Source organism: Giraffa tippelskirchi, chromosome 11, assembly GCF_054371585.1.
Source record: "Giraffa tippelskirchi isolate mGirTip1 chromosome 11, T2T-mGirTip1v1.2.pri, whole genome shotgun sequence".
NCBI classification, from domain to species: domain Eukaryota; kingdom Metazoa; phylum Chordata; class Mammalia; order Artiodactyla; family Giraffidae; genus Giraffa; species Giraffa tippelskirchi.
Window position 1 is genome coordinate 124,481,949 of NC_137285.1, and position 12,127 is coordinate 124,494,075.

The 12,127-nt window shown below is 38.7% G+C and overlaps 1 protein-coding gene across 10 annotated transcripts in view; it reads right to left on the reverse strand.

The window, feature by feature from the left end:
• FAM168A (family with sequence similarity 168 member A) overlaps positions 1-12,127 on the reverse strand; it is a 195,516-nt gene that overhangs the window by 162,000 nt on the left and 21,389 nt on the right. For 2 of the 10 annotated variants that reach the window (XM_081539544.1, XM_081539546.1), the window contains exon 1: positions 2,860-3,107. The exons of 7 other annotated variants lie outside the window; for them this stretch is intronic. The gene's annotated coding sequence lies outside the window, so the exon portion shown is untranslated. Of the gene's footprint in view, positions 1-2,859; positions 3,149-12,127 lie in introns of those variants that run through there. One more of the 10 variants, XM_081539547.1, reaches the window with a different exon arrangement.

Here is a 12,127-nt window from a genome sequence, read left to right on the forward strand (position 1 = left end):
CCTATACTACCTTAAACTATAGCCTGCACATTTTAATCCATCTCCCCTAAGGGCAGGTCCTTACAAGAAGGTACTACATTAAAAATGGACAGAAACATGTAAACAAAGAGCATTTGGCTCATGGTTATGTGTGTGCTGTTCTCTATGCCTGAATGATAAACTTAGTTGAATGTTAAACAAGAAACTGTCTTGTTTTCTCCTTTTATTATTATTATTATTATTTTGACAGCACTGTGCAGCTTGAGGGATCTTAGTGCCCTAACCAGAGATCAAACCTGGACCCACAGCAGTGAAAGTGCAGAGTCCGAACCACCGGGCTGCCAGGCAACTTCCTTGTTTTCTCCTTCTAAAAGTCATCTTTATTTCTGATGACTGTTTTAGTCATCGGAAAAGGTTTCTAGGAAATTTTCTAGGAATATCCAGAAGTAAATCTGGAGCTCACCTACAGCAAGCAGGAAGACACATATATTATCCCATTTTCATTAGCACTGAAAAACGTCCTTTTTATTAAGTTGTAACCTATCCTAAATCCTTTGTAAAATGAACACAAAGACTACACAAGTTTGGTTAATACTATATCCTGAATAATTATATTAAAATTATGGCATACAAGACTGGAAATGGTCAAGCCATTCATGTAAAAGAAAAATCCATAAACCAAAGTCTTTATCAGGCCTCCTTCCGTTACTAAAGTTATTCTTATATCTGTATAATTTAACCAAGCGGTAAAAAGTGACACTCTACACACTTTAAACAATAAAAATTAAATCTTTGGATAACTTAAGTATCCTCTTCTCTTTTATGATTTCTGCTTTGAGGTTCAATACAGCAATCTTGGGAAGGACTGTAACAGAGAATATTACAGGGGAATATTTACAGGTGTGTGACCTCTATTCACCTCTTTGACCCTCATCGTCAATGGGGAGAGTAGTACTTACTTTGAAGGGCTCTTTTGGAGATTACATAAGACAATATATGCAAATCATCTAGTAGGTCCTCAATAAATAGTATCATCTGATTCAGACCCAGTCTACCATTCACATGGTTTGCTTCATGGTTACAGTAATTTGTATCATAGAATGAAGCCTATAATGCTGAACTTTTTCCATTTGATGTCTTGCTTAATCTGGTTTCTGGCTTTAAAGCTTATTAAAAACTAAAGGTTACCTATCAGCAAGGTGGTTCTTCCAGAACCTAGCAAAACACTCCCTGGGCACCAGGCAAGCACATTTGTCAAAGCATTAATTCACAAAGGACCCAAGGAGGGGGCATCACCATACTATACACTACATTCACAATCAGAACTGCTAATGCCTCAACTCTCTATATCTTTTGTTATTTAATACTGATAAAATTGGTGAAATCAATGAAACTATGCCAAGAAAAGACTCAAAGGTGGCTTCTGAAGCAATTCCAGACCCGTCAGGCATTTACCTGATGCTCATCTCTATCATTCACCTAAGCCAGACTCCTCAGACCTAACCTCTGAAGACAATACTATTAATAGTTATCTAACAGCTATCTAACAGGTAGTGCTATTAGCTAAGTAAAGGTTAAAGATAATTTACATAGAATGCCTACACAATGTCTGGCCTAAAGAAACTATGCAATAAAGTATAGCTGTTATAGTCATTGTTAATAAGCATTCATGAGTACCCACTATTCTCCCAACACTGTGCTAAGCACTGCTGCTGCTAAGTCGCTTCAGTCGTGTCCGACTCTGTGCGACCCCATAGACAGCAGCCCACCAGGCTCCTCCGTCCCTGGGATACTCCAGGCAAGAACACTGGAGTGAGTTGCCATTTCCTTCTCCAACAATCTAGTTGAGAGCAAACAAGTTAACTGTTACAAACAATCATATAATTACATGGTAAATTATTTGGCATAGACTAAGTGCTGAAGGAGACCAGAAAGCTTCCTCTTCTATTAATTCACAGAAACTTTTTGAATCAGGTAGGGCAGAAATTACTATTCTCATTTTATCAAAAAACAGAGAGACTAAGAAAGAAAAAATCCCTGTTCATGTTCATAGAGATCATTGATGTATTTAACAAATTCTAGGCCATGAACTTTGCTAGATGCAGAAGACAAACAGATCAGTTAAAGCTCTTTTCATTGTAAATGACAGAAAATTTAATCAAAACTAGTTTAACCAAAAGGTCTAATTACTGGCTAATTAACTGACGGCCAGGATTTGGGAAGACTAGGTAAGAGCCTCTAATTCAGAGCTCCAAGTCATTACCTCCATCTCTTTAGCCTTGCTTCCTCAGTGTTGGTTATATCATGAGCCAGAGTCCTCTCTGACAGTGGCAAAACAGCTTAGCATCTTCTAGACCTTCTAGAAGCTAGCACCCTTCCAGCCCAGTAGGATTGACAGAGGGTTTCTGTAACTTCCACAAAAGTCTTGAACATCCAGTGTAGAGTGCCTTAGAACATATTTTTACTCCTAAATCAATCACTGTGGCTAGAGGAATGTGATGTGCTGGTTAGCTTGGGCCTAGTTCAGGCACACCAGAGCTAAAAAGTTCCTACTCAAACCACAAAATAATGAGGTATAGTTCCTAAACCAACATCTGAGGCCATTATCAAGATAAGGGGGAGAAGCTAAAGAAGCAAACTACAAAACACCACAAGGAACCCTGTGACTGCACTCTTCAGCAATTTAGAATTTAGGGCAATGATTCACAAGTGCAAACGTCTGGTAGAAAAAAGGGTTAGAGGTACGGTTCCAATAGAAAAGAAAGAAACATAACTGCAGCACAAAATAGTACGTGCTACAGCGACCGTCAAAGCATCCAGAAAAGCAAAGCACTAAGGCCACCAGGGACTCAGGGAAACCTTCACAGAGGTGGTACTAACCAGGTCAGGTAGCAAATCACTCAGCCATCACAGGTGAACCAAGGTTTCCTTATTCTCTGTCAAGAGCTCTCCTCCTAATGGTAGGAGAGGAAGATGGGTACTGGGGCATCAATGGAGGTGACTGCCACAGAAGCTCCCTTAAATTAGCTGTCAAAACTGCTTCACACTTAGATACACTGCAAAGGCCTTGTCCACATAAGCTCAACCTTCCCATCTCTTCCTGTAGGGGCATGTATACCAGGGTCCTCATGGTGCCTGGAATCTTCCTGGGGCCACTTGGTTCTACTGTACTCAAGATACCTGCTGCCATGGAGCTAATGGATCTCTTGTCACTCAGGTGTCAACAAAGGGTAACTGTCATTATATGCAAAGACCATGGCCAAGCCTACAGAAAGATGTTTCAGCTAGATACAGTCATGGTTCGAACATGGAACTAGACAATCCATCATTTCCCAGCATTTTAGCTTTCTCACCTGCTACCATGCTGCCTCTTCCCACTGTATGTTTAAGGGTTGAAAGATCAGGAGGAAAGTACCAAACCCACTAAGCTGAGACCACATTATCATATGATAAAATGGAATTAAAAGAAAAACCCATAAAACTGACATTTCCACACATGCACTTTCTGCTCATTGCGGCAGCATGAGATACCCAAAAGAAGGCAGGGTTTGGGGTCTACATCAGTCTCCACCAGTTACTAATTGCATAACGATGGGCAAGTCACTTTTCTGACCCTCAGTTTCCTAGCCTGTAAAACGAGAAACATGAATATATTCTTTCTTCATGAAGCTCTTATAGGAAAAACATAGAGCAAGGGAAAAGCACTTGATAAAATTGTAAACCACTGTGAAAACATTAGTTATTATGTTCTTTAACTCTTTCTGGAAAGATGTTTCAAAGTATTATACGACTTCTACGTCTATAAAAAGCAGAATCCTCAACACTTCAAAATATAGGGACTACGTATCCTCCTGACTTGAAAATCAAAACTGTTTCCAGGAAAGGCTTATAAAAACAATGCCACATTAAACATTGGTGATTTGTTTTAAGAGCTGGCATGCAATTAAGAGGATTCCACTGTTTCACCAGGCTCTAGTGGCATCCAATTAAGTAATAATATGAGAGAGGAGCTCTTAATTACAAAGGAAAACTTCCACAAGCCAGTGACAGGTGTGCAGGGCTCAAGCTGAGATCAAACTAGTTGACTACAGCATTAATTCCTCTCTTTTTTTTTCCCCCAGACACTTGAGTTTGCATGCAATTAGCTGAAAAGTACACCAGATGAAATGACTACCATATTTCAAACTTTATGACCCTTTATCATGTTAACATCCACCAACTGAGTTTTAAAGGATTAACACCAAAACAGATGGTTTAAATTCATAATAAGTAAGCTTCAGTGATCAGAAATGATAATGACTAAAACCACATTTATGGAGATGCATTTTTCTTCTAACTTTCTACCTTTCCCCCAAGATGTACAGCAAACCTCTCTTCTTCCTTGATTTAATCAATAAAATTAAACCCAAACATTCAACATTTATTTTGCAGGTCACCGACAATTGTATTAGCTGCACCTGCATTAAAAGCCAAATAAACACATCCCCAAAACCCAAATGGAAAAATAATTTTCCCACCAAGTTTGATTATTCTAAGGTCAAAGTGTGACCTTTCAAAGAGACAGACTCTTACAAATTAAACTGTTTATGTGAACTCTAAACATGTGACAGGGCAATGATGATACAAAAAAGGCACCCATTTGTTAGAATAGCCCTTTTCAAGCAGAGTTTGCCCCTGGCTGCCAAAGAGTTCCCAGAAGGTCAGATCTCCAAATTTGGGGCTAGGAAGCAACTCCCTCGAAATATGTACACACGTAGGATGAACCACTATAATAAGAAAAACACAGATTTTGGATATGAGCTCCAGCAGTATACTCCATTCATTCTAGCAATTGTGTTGATGGTTCAAGAAAGACACATAAATGAATACTATAAAGCATTACAGGTCTATCACAGGCATCAGCACAGAGAAGCATGAAGAAAAACAGTCAAAAGCAATAGCTTTATAGAGGAAGTGATGCTGGTGTCAGATTTTTAAAAATACAACAGGGCTGTGTTTGACAAGGTGATAAAAGAACAACCACTTGAAGAGAAGTATCACAGGGGACTGGAAAGCAAAAGCAGGAAGTCATGAGATACATGGAGTTAACAGGCAAATTTAGCCTTCAAGTACAAAATGAAGCAGGGCAAAGGCTAACAGTTTTCCCAAGAGAACACACTGGTCATAGCAAACACCCTCTTCCAACAACACAAGAGACGACTCTACACATGGACATCACCAGATGGTCAACATTGAAATCAGACTGATTCCATTCTTTGTAGTCAAAGATGGAGAAGCTCTATACAGTCAGCAAAAACAAGACCAGGAGCTGACTGTGGCTCAGATCATGAACTCCTTATTGCCAAATTCAGACTTAAATTGAAGAAAGTGGGGAAAACCACTAGACCATTCAGGTATGACCTAAATCAAATCCCTTATGATTATACAGTGGAAGTGACAAATAGATTTCAGGGACTAGATCTGATAGACAGAGTGCCTGATGAACTATGGACAGAGGTTCATGACATTGTACAGGAGGCAGGGATCAAGACCATCCCCATGGAAAAGAAGTGCAAAAAAGCAAAATGGCTGTCTGAGGAGGCCTTACAAATAGCTGTGAAAAGAAGAAAAGCCAAAAGCAAAGGAGATAAGGAAAGATATTCCCATTTGAATGCAGAGTTCCAAGGAATAGCAAGGAGAGATAAGAAAGCCTTCCTCAGTGATCAACGCAAAGAAATAGAGGAAAACAATAGAATGGGAAAGACTAGAGATCTCTTCAAGAAACTTAGAGATGCCAAGGGAACATTTCATGCAAAGATAGGCTCAATAAAGGACAGAAATGGTATGGACCTAACAGAAGCAGAAGATATTAAGAAGAGGTGGCAAGAATACACAGAAGAACTGTACAAAAAAGATCTTCACGACCCAGATAATCACGATGGTGTGATCACTCACCTAGAGCCAGACATCCTGGAATGTGAAGTCAAGTAGGCCTTAGGAAGCATCACTACGAACAAAGCTAGTAGAGGTGATGGAATTTCAATTAAGCTATTTCAAATCCTCAAAGATGATGCGTGAAAGTGCTACACTCAATATGCCAGCAAATTTGGAAAACTCAGCAGTGGCCACAAGACTGGAAAAAGGTCAGTTTTCATTCTAATACCAAAGAAAGGCAATGCCAAAGAATGCTCAAACTACCGCACAATTGCACTCATCTCACACGCTAGTAAAGTAATGCTCAAAATTCTCCAAGCCAGGCTTCAGCAATACGTGAACTGTGAACTTCTAGATGATCAAGGTGGTTTTAGAAAAGGCAGAGGAACCAGAGATCAAATTGCCAACATCTGCTGGATCATAGAAAAAAAGCAAGAGAATTCCAGAAAAACATCTACTTATGCTTCATTGACTACGCTAAAGCCTTTAACTGTGTGCATGACAACAAACTGTGGAAAATTCTAAAAGAGATGGGAACACCAAACCACCTTACCTGCCTCCTGAGAAACCTGTATGCAGGTCAAGAAGCAACAGTTAGAACCAGACATGGAACAACAGACTAGTTCCAAATTGGAAAAAGAGTATGTCTAGGCTGTACATTGTCACCCTGCTTATTTAACCTCTATGCAGAGTACACCATGTGAAATGCCGGGCTGGATGAAGCACAAGCTGGAATCAAGATTGCTGGGAGAAATATCAATAACCTCAGATATGCAGATGACACCACCCTAATGGCAGAGAGCGAAGGGGAACTAAAGAGCCTCTTGATGAAAGTGAAAGAGGAGAGTGAAAAAGCTGGCTTAAAACTCAACATTCAGAAAACAAAGATCATGGCATCTGGTCCCATCACTTCATGGCAAATAAATGGGGAAACAGAGGAAACAGTGATGGATTTTATTTTTGGGGGCTCCAAAATCACTGCAGATGGTAACTTCAGCCATGAAATTAAAAGACTCTTGTTCCTTGGAAGAAAAGTTATGACCAACCTAGACAGCATATTAAAAAGCAGAGACATTACTTTGCCAACAAAGGTCCTTCTAGTCAAAGCTATGGTTTTTCCAGTAGTCATGTATGGATGTGAGAGTTGGACTCTAAAGAAAGCTGAGCGCAGAAGAATGGATGCTTTTGAACTGTGGTGTTGGAGAAGACTCTTGAGAGTCCCTTGGACTGCAAGGAGATCCAACCAGTCCATCCTAAAGGAAATCAGTCCTGAATATTCATTGGAAGGACTGATGCTGAAGCTGAAACTCCAATACTTTGGCCACCTGATGTGAAGAATTGACTCATTTGAAAAGACCCTGATGCTGGGAAAGATTGAAGGCAGGAGGAGAAAGGGACGACAGAGGATGAGATGATTGGATGGCATCACCGACTCAATGGACATGAGTTTGGGTAAACTGCAGGAGTTGGTGATGGACAGGGAGGCCTGGCGTGCTGCAATCCATGGGGTCACAAAGAGTCGGACACAACTGAGTGACTAACTGAACTTGGCATGCAGATAAGCACATCATACTGGGAAAGTAGAGATAAAAGGAGTCTAGATCTTTGGGTGATTTCCTGGAAGAGAACCTCTGCCCACCCTGGCCATAACACACCTACCTCTTAACTGTTATGTAAAAGATAAATGCCTATCTTGTTTGAGCCACTGAATTTCTGAGTGTCTGTTTCAGCAGGTATCCTGTACTCTAACTATATACCTTCTAAACTTGTAAAAACCTGAAAGAAACTGTGCAAGACAAATCATAGGACCCTAAAAATCTACTACACATTAGTAATACCTTTAAGATCAGAGAGGAACTTTCATGAGTAGATATGCACATGTGCACTCACAGACATAAAATGAGATAACAGTTGGACTGATGTATGCCAAGTGACAGAGCAGGACCAAGTTTGCAGCTAAGTGATCAAGACTGAAAGCTCAAATTTTGATCTCATACAATTTCCACAATAAAACCACTAACTCTTAAAAGATAAAGTAATATGTAAATTACTACCTGACACTCAAATCTACAATCTAGAACAAAGGAATCAATTATGACATTCCTAGGTAAGGGGTAATTTACACGAATATAACAATCATGTCAGACTAAAGTAAGAGAGGCTTAGGAATTCTCAAGCATTTTGTACTATAATCATATACAAAAAATAATGCAGAGCGACATACCCAGAAAATCAAGTAGCTAGACTATGTCATGATTGTATTTGAATGTTGTATTGCCTAGAAGCTAAATGAAACAAAACCAGCTTCAAGGACCTGGAAGAAGACTATTAATGGAACTAGCTCCTTGATGTTTGTTGACATTAGGCTGTTCCTATCAAAAGCCACATAATCTATTTATCTATTTATTCATTTACAGGACAGATGAACCAAAACTCTTGAGCTTGTGATTTTGACCCATGATGTCACCTTTAGGGCAATATCCAGCTTCATAAGTACCAAAGTAAAAAAATCATTTTCAAAAGGAAAAAAGTGTGCTATGGAAAAAACAAGAGAAACTTAGGTTCTAGTCCTAGGTTATCCATTTTCAAACTGTATGACCTTGGACAATTAACTAATTTCCCTGGGCTTCCAGTCCGCATTTGTAACATAGGACAGTGTGAGGGTGCTCTATGAAGTTCCAAAGTTCTTAAATATTCTAATGATATATTACTGAGTTAGCCTCCTATTATTTTAATGTTAATACCTCAATGTAAAAAAAAACGAAAGTCACAATAGAGCATCACTTCAATTTATTTAAAATATGTATATAAGCAAAAAAAAAAAAAACTGGAAAACTAATTTGCCACTGTCATATCTTCTTCACAAAAATATGAAAAGAAAATCTGACAAGGCAATCAGAAAGAGTTCAGTACAATTAAGTTCACCTAAAAAAAATTCACATGAGAAAAACTGCTTCTTGCAACCAAGCCTGTGCACCACAACTATTGAGCGTGGGCTCAAGAGCCTGGGAGACGCAACTACTGAGCCCAACTGAACCCAGGTGCAGAAACTACTGAAGCCCACACGCCACAATAAGAGAAGCCACCGCAATGAGAAGTCCTCACTTGCCACAACTAGAGAGTAGCCCTCCACTCACTGAAACCATAGAAAAAGCCCATGCAGCAACGAAGACCCAGAACAGCCAATAAATAAATAAATATTAAAGAAAAAGAAAAATTGCCTCTTCAAATATTCCAAATGCGTAACTGTAATCCCTCTCTCATATGAAGGCTCTGTTATAGACAGTGACCACATAGTGGCTCAAATATATATTAAATGCCACTATCATTAGTGTTACTGTAATTCTCAAGCATAATCAGTGATCAAGAATGAAGGAATCAGGAGAAAGCACAGAATATAAAAGTAATCTAGCAATTTTAGCATCATCACTCTTTAATAATACTAGATTTAGCCTGAACTCTTTCAATTCTGCAGTCCTCAGTAATCTTTACAGAAAACATACTCTGTGTTAGGTACTCAAAAAACAGATTCTCTCTCTCTCTCATACACAGACACACACACACAGAGTTGTCCTATCTACTCTCACGCAGCTCTCATAATCTTTCTACCAGGGAATTTTGCTCCTTGGGTTTGAAAAAGAAGGACGATATAACAGAAGACTTTTTAAAACCTGCCACTTATCTCCAAATAGTCCAGATAAAGAAATCTATTTTCCATATCTAAAAAGATTATTCCTAAAATAGATGTATAGCTCTAACCAGTGTCTATAGTAATGATAGAGGGGAAAAAAATAGGGGAATTGGAGTCAGGAAGCCAAGGACTGAGACTCTAGATTCTGCCACTCAACAAATGTGCAACTTTGTACGATTAATTTACTTCATTTTTCCTCCCCTATAAAATGGATACAGCATATCTGCTTCACAGAATTTTAAGGCACAGACAAGACATAATATTTTTTATATATATTTATATATACTTATAAAGCAGTTACTGAGAAAATTTAGGGTAGAGGTTAAGTATTTAGGCTCTGAAGTCAGACTGCTTGGGTTCTAACCACAGATATATCCCTTCATTATTTGTGACACTGAGCAAGTTACTTCCTTTCTCCAAGTCTCAGTTTTTTCTTCTATAAAATGGGGATGAGGATGAAAACAAATATTGCATGCACTTGAAACAATGTCAGACATACAGTACAGTGTAGCCATCATCAACATCATTAGATCTGTACTGAACACAGTAAATGCAAAGATGAAAAAAAATACACGAACCTGCCCCAAAACAGCTACCAGTTTAGTGCAAAGAATAGATCAGTAGAAAAACGTTTAATAACAAAATACCTACCTAAAAAATTATGCAAATATCAGTTTATTATATATGAAGCTAGTATGATAAAGTAACTCAGATTGATTCTGTGCCTATAGAAATCCATCTCCTACCTAATCACTGCAACACCTTCATACCAGTAGCAAAGGGGGTAGAAGACAGAAGCCTAAAGGAGTTCTTATAATCAAATAAAATGGAGACTGTGAAACTAACCTGTACAACCACTACTGTACCCCAGTACTCAACAGAGAAGGCAATGATCCAGAAAGCATAACACAGCCACTTGTAGTAAAGAAAAAGATTACATCCCCCTGAGAGAAAAATGAAAAAACTGGTGCAGTACCAAAATCCAAAGCCAGAAGGCTTTCTTCATATAAAAAAATCTTTATTTTAACCAATATGCTGCACCACTCAGACATATCAATAATTAAACACAGTAAAATTTTTGGTTGATGTTCCACTTAGGAAAAACACCATCTGCCTTATTGAAATGCTATAAAAGAACCAATTTTCAGGGAAGAGATAACCTGAATATGACTGCATAAAACTAAGCTTTCTAGTCTGTAAAAGTAGATCCCCCACTTGCCAGCCACCTGCACCTCTTTACATGAAAATATGCCTCTATGCCCACCTGAGAGCCACTAGGTGATTCACATACAATAAGCACAAGCTTTACTTGGAACAGTCCCCCCTAAATGGACACACTTAGCTGCTGGGGGCTACGAGGAGCTGGGAATGAAACAAAATCTACTTTACTTCTGTACATATTCCTGAAGATTTAAAACCGGGATTTCAACTTCAGAGTCCTCATGAGAGAACCTACAGCTATTACCTCCATCCTTACTCTTTCAACCAGTGCTCCACACACTGCTCAGTCTTTTAAGATTTTCTAATCAAGAAGCATCCATCTTCTTTGCTCTATGGATCAAGATTAGACCAAGATCCAAATGTCATATCTAAATTATTCTCTAAGTTCCCTTGGCCTGCTTCACCAGTCTACTACCACTCACACTCCATTCTCACCTCTACCATTCAATTATATTCACTCAATCCTTTCTCTACTCAGGACCTCATTCTGGCCTCTTCTCCTCAGCTGTCCCTAAGAGCTAACATAAAACTCATCAAGACGTTTCCTTTATACAGTGTAACTGAACTTTAAAATCTCCCTTAAAACAGTACTAAATTCCCATCTAGTCTAACTATGAAAGTCACATAATGATTACCTAACATTTTTCAATTTAAAAGGCATCTTCAAATCCATTCTTATTTGATCCTTACAACAAAACAGGTCAGCTATTATTATCCCTCCTCCAAGCCTCAGCTAGAGAAAATGAGCTGCCCCAAGAAACTCAGCTAGTAAGCAGCAAAGCTAGAACTTTAACCAAGTTTGTAAAATCACAAGTCAATGCCCCTTCCATATATGTACTCACTCTCTTGACTAAGAGAGTATAAACAATGAACCAGATGTCTAAATGTCCCTTACAGCAAGTTCCTAGAGGAAAATGAATTCCATCAGTTTAACAGCATCAACATGAAATGTAACAAAACAGTACTAGAAGTTGATCATCTTTTAATAAATCCTATGGCCAGTGATGAAAAAAGCATCAAATTATTCCAATAGTTCAGTAATGGACCCACTTAGCTGCTAGGGAGTAGAAAGAGCTGAGAATGAAACAAAATCTATTCTACTTCTGTATACATTCCTAGAAGACTTAAAGGAAGGAAGGAAACCAACACTTAATGAGCCCCTACCGTGTTACAGGCATATACGAGTCACTACCACATATAATGTGGGTATTATCTCTATTTCACAGATGAGTAAAACAAGGCTTAGGCAAGGAGTAAGGGTAGCCAAAGACAGTTAAAGGGTTTATCCAAGACTATCCAAGAAGTGGCAGTGCCAAGATTTTA